Here is a 5,041-nt window from a genome sequence, read left to right on the forward strand (position 1 = left end):
GCCTTCATACTTTACTTTCGCTACTTTTCAAATGCCAGTTATTTATATTTTTGTATTAAAATATGACGATCCATCGTAAAAATATTACACTATTTTTAATGCGTACCATGTGAAATTCATATATTAATATTATATCTTGATTTTTAGTTGTTTTAGCTTATTTTCATGTTTGTTTGTTTTTTGTTTTGTTTTTTTGTAAATTATTTAAATTATTGCAGCCTGCAGTGAACATCGAGTCCAGCCCACATCAAAGTACCTATCCACTTCAGCAGAAACTCCCCCCTGCAGCCAATTCTTAAGATTTTATTGGTCATGTCAATCACAGTACTGATTGCCTACACCTAACACTGATCCCTGAATGTAGCCATCACTGTAACCTTAACCAATGAACTTTGCTGCTGGGTGGGATTTCTGGTGAAGTGGTTTGCTTCCTCATTAAAGGATTAGTACACTTTCAAAAAAATTTTTCCTGATAATTGACTCACCCCCATGTCATCCAAGATGTTCATGTCTTTCTTTCTTCAGTCGAAAAGAAAATGAAGGTTTTTGATGTAAACATTCCAGGATTATTCTCCTTATAGTGGACTTCAGTGGCCTCCAAACGGTTGAAGGTCAAAATTACAGTTTCAGAGCAGCTTTAAAGGACTTTAAACTATACCAGACGAGGAATAAAGGTCTTATCTAGCGAAACGATCGGTCATTTTCGAAAAAAAAAAATGTAAATGTATATGCTTTATATAAACGAATGATCGCCTTGCATGTGCTTTTGCCAAAACCGCACTTTCGTATTCTTCAAAAAGCTTATGTTGTATGTTCTACACATTTCCTATTCTACTTACGGAATGAACGTAGCGTCAGTACGTGCAAGGCGATCATTTGTGTTTATAAAGCATATACAGTTGTATTTTTTTCCGAAAATGACCGATCGCTTTACTAGATAAGACCCTTATTTCTCATCTGGGACCATGTTGAACAGTTTGAAGCTGCAGTGAAATTTTGACCTTCAATTGTTTGGTGCCCATACAAGTCTACTATAAGGAGAAAAATCCTGGAATGTTTTCATCAAAAACTTTAATTTCTTTTAGACTGAAGAAAGAAAGACATGGACATCTTGGATGACATGGGGGTGAGTAAATTATCAGGAAAAGTTTATTTAAAAGTGGACTAATCCTTTAATCCTCACATCTAATTATTTTTCATTTAAAACTTATATTTCTTTTTATGACAGTGAAATCCACTCAAAACCTACCCTTATGCCTAAAAACCCTTTCAATTGGAAACCTACATACAACAAATCTGGTTTCCTTGGTAGAACGGGGATGGGGAGTCACAAGGTGATGTATTGGACATGGGCGCGGCTTCTGACATCACACTTGGATGTGGTGGTTGGATGTCCAGTGCAAGATGCAGCGAGCCCTACTTGCCCAGCTTGAGAACCACTGTTCTAAAACAAGAGGACAGCACTGCACTGAGGGGACAGACCTATATGGCCATGTGTCAGAGCTCTGTGTTGTACAACAGAGTGACAGGCACTTTCCATGTGTGGTAAAAGCAAGTTGTGCTATGCAGCTCCGAGGCCCTGTGTTTGTTAGTTCAGCTAGAGCTCTTAATTTATTTTACCCACTTATCAGGTGCTGTAATCTCAGAAGTCCTGTTATTGTAATCTGCATTCAAACTTACATCATTGTCTATTTCAGTAGAAGTTCTCAACTGGTGGGTCATGATCCAAAAATGGGTCACAGGTATGTTCTGATTGTCACAGAGAGCAGGGAAAATAAAATTTACTAACAAGTTAATAAAAGAGACAAGAAAATGCATTAAATATCCTTTGCCACAAATTAGAAAGATGCCAATAAGAAGTGACATACCTTAATTCCCAAAAACAATCAACAGAACTACACAAAGGAAAATATTTTTTAAAACTTTGCAAGCTTCTTTAGAATCACATGGCACACATGCTCACCTCATTTTGTGAAGTTTTAAAAAGAGTAGACCTTTTTACTGTCATTTAAATGTAATTTCACAAGATTGCCTATTTTTTCACCTTTAGAACAGCTGAAGCGCCACCAATGGCCTGATGTCCATAAAAGTTTCCATGCTTCTTTAGAATCATGTGACTAATGTGCACATCCGTTTTTGAGAAGTTGTATGCAAATCGGGCTGGAAGAGGGCCAGTTTTGGCCATTTCATGGGTTTTGCCATAGAAACATGGCATTTTTACACCTTAAGTTTTAGCCCCACCTTAACCAACATCCATAAAAAAAAAAAAAATGACAGATGTTCCAATGATATGGTTTGTGAACAGGTGCTGAATGGTGCAAACTACTGATGAAAAAGCATTAAAACAAACCAAACAGTGATATTTCTGCATATTTAGGCTATGTAATTCATGGTAATATTGAGTTTTAGTTTAGATACCTTGTAGAATCACATATGGATTGTGAAGCCAGATGTGAATCACTGCATTTAAAGGATATAAAATAAATCCATTTGGACCATCTAATCCTACACCAAGAATAAAGGACAATTTAAATTACAATTATGGCATCTCATCCCAAATATTCCTTAAATTTCAACATTTAATACTTAATTTTGTCATACACTTGAATGGAGACAAAGTGATTCACTCTGAACACAAGATATTCTTATTCAACCTCCCATCTGGAGGACAAAAGCATCAATACAGTTAAACCATTTCATTGAAATTTGCAGGAGTTTCTAATTATATATTATATATACTCTAGAGGATCATAATCCATGACTTTAAGAAAATACAAAATGTATCTTACTTTATTGGTAAAAAGCCATAACTTTAAAAACACTTGTGCAATACATAAACATGGTTTACAATAGTAACACCACTCGTTTCAGATGTGCTCCAAACATGGCGATACAATTCTCCACTCAGGCCACGTCACTATTTGAGGAACATGCCACCACAAATCACTGAACACATGTGCCCCAGAAACGAAGCCATCAATGGAATCTGTTAAACAAGAGGAAAAAAAAACCTTTTCACTTTAAACTCAAGACAAATCAGATTACATGCGTTACTGAATTTAGCATTGCTTGCAACAAATCCTCATATACATGTGTCTTGCGACAGGATCCAGGTACAGAGATGTGACATCTGACCTAGGTTTTAGCAAGAGTAGCTTACTGTACCCCCCTGTTATGGCCACTAGAGACACGGACAGACTCCAGTAGGCAAAGCTTAGAAGGGAACATGCCTAGATCAGGGGTGAGTTTCCCAAAAGCATCGTTGGTGAACCATGGTCGTAAGTCCCATTGAACTCTATTGGTAACGACGGAACTTGCGACCATAGTTCGCTTTGGGAAACGCACCCCAGACTGGTTATATAAATAAAAGGGCTGATGTGACAAGAGTTACTCACCTAATGACTGTAGTTCTTACATTTTCTGCCTTTGCTATTTATTAGCTGCAAAATGGAGAAAAGACGACAAATAAGTATGCATCTTACGACAGAAGTAGCACAGCTAACTATTGTTAAATTAATTGTTTCTCCCGACAGGATCCGAAGCAAGGAATATTAAGCCAATACTTCAGGTTTTTGAGAGAATTCTTCTACCCCTCCGTGTTTATCACTCAAGACATGCAGGACTTGAATGTGCAATTAAAGGGGCAACAACTAGAAAAACAGCCATGTCACTTACCATATAGGCCTAATGTTTAGAGGAGGATTCTTCAGCACGTGTGGCCTCAGGGCCAAACCAATATATGAGCCTAAACATGAGGAATAAAAAAATAAAAGACATGAGTAAATCAAAATACACAACAAACCTTGTGTTTTGGAGCCGAGCTTCCCTTGACCAAAGCCTGGAATAAGAAGACCGAAATAATTTGCGGCCTTTTGTTTGCTAAGTTAACAAATGCTTATTTACCTTTATAGTTCAGACATCATCGAAACTTGCAAGTTTCTCTTCAGTCAGGGGGTTCAGATGGACAACCTATTAATAAAAAAATAAACATTTATCATGCATCAGCGGGCAGATAGGCCGCACATTCACCACGTGCGTCCTCGTGCCGCACGTGGCCTTTCTGCACATCAGTTTAACACTTCGATATTATGATCACGGTTTAGTATCAATATATGTACAGCATGTTTTATTAAGCCTTTTCTGTTTTTCTACAAACTATTTTACTACAGTTCTGTGCCATTTCTATGCTAAATCAGTCTCACTGTAACTGTTCTGGTAAACACACCATTTACAGCACAAGTTTACATGTAAATGTGCAATGAAGCATAATTTAAAATAAATAAGAAATTAAATATGCAAATACACATACCAGAAACCATGTTGTGCCCGCTCACGCTGTCCATGACCGATCCTGTGTGTGATCTGTGCGAAATGAGCACATGTGACCGTTGTGTGGAATTATGGGACTTATAAAGAGACCGCCTCCATTTCATTTCCGCGAATCAGTTCTTTCAAACAGTTCATTTAAAAGACAAAACGATTCAGAGAATCGCTCGGGCGAGTCAGTCCGATTGGTGAACAAATCGCTCAGACTGGTTTTGGAAAAAGATCCGACTCAAAAGAACTATTATTCAAGAATCATCGCAATCTAGCGTGAATGCGTGAAGTGAATGAAAGACAGCAGGGCATATGAGACAGCGTTTTTTTTTTTTAAATTTTATTTTTTTTTTTTTAAATAAGTGTCATATTCACAAACTATTGCTCGAGAAATTCCATTTTTTATACATTTGCATTTGAACTATTTCGCCTGATTTTTATATGTATCAATATATGTGTTCGTGTTACTGTTTAAAAGAAATGTATCATTTAGCTTTATAGTTTTTTCATACATACTTCATTAAGGATTTTGAACGCACTATGAAGTTGTGAACTGTGAGACAACCCCTGCTGACCCACAGACCCGCACTATCTAATCCAAATTCTATTGGCTACAACGAATGTTTTCGACATTCATTGGTGAATCAGTCTGTCAATCAACCGAGTAGCGTTTCATGTCGTATTCAACACATGCACCAATCGCGTCTCACTGGGCGGGGTTTGA

General features: G+C 37.2%; 1 long non-coding RNA gene and 2 other non-coding genes across 3 annotated transcripts; all 3 read right to left on the bottom strand.

Annotated features, from left to right (window-relative positions):
• Positions 1–1,747: 1,747 nt before the first annotated feature.
• Positions 1,748–4,395, bottom strand: LOC137018354 (uncharacterized). The gene is made up of 5 exons (XR_010894901.1): positions 4,310–4,395; positions 3,904–3,969; positions 3,676–3,745; positions 3,396–3,440; positions 1,748–2,986 (listed from the first exon to the last, which is right to left on the bottom strand). It is a non-coding gene; the product is annotated as an uncharacterized lncRNA (long non-coding RNA).
• Positions 3,089–3,211, bottom strand: LOC137019554 (small nucleolar RNA SNORA26). Its single transcript, XR_010895097.1, has one exon. It is a non-coding gene; the product is annotated as a small nucleolar RNA SNORA26 (small nucleolar RNA).
• Positions 3,516–3,635, bottom strand: LOC137019553 (small nucleolar RNA SNORA26). Its single transcript, XR_010895096.1, has one exon. It is a non-coding gene; the product is annotated as a small nucleolar RNA SNORA26 (small nucleolar RNA).
• Positions 4,396–5,041: the final 646 nt, after the last annotated feature.

Source organism: Chanodichthys erythropterus, chromosome 4 (assembly GCF_024489055.1).
Source record: "Chanodichthys erythropterus isolate Z2021 chromosome 4, ASM2448905v1, whole genome shotgun sequence".
Taxonomy (NCBI): Eukaryota; Metazoa; Chordata; class Actinopteri; order Cypriniformes; family Xenocyprididae; genus Chanodichthys; species Chanodichthys erythropterus.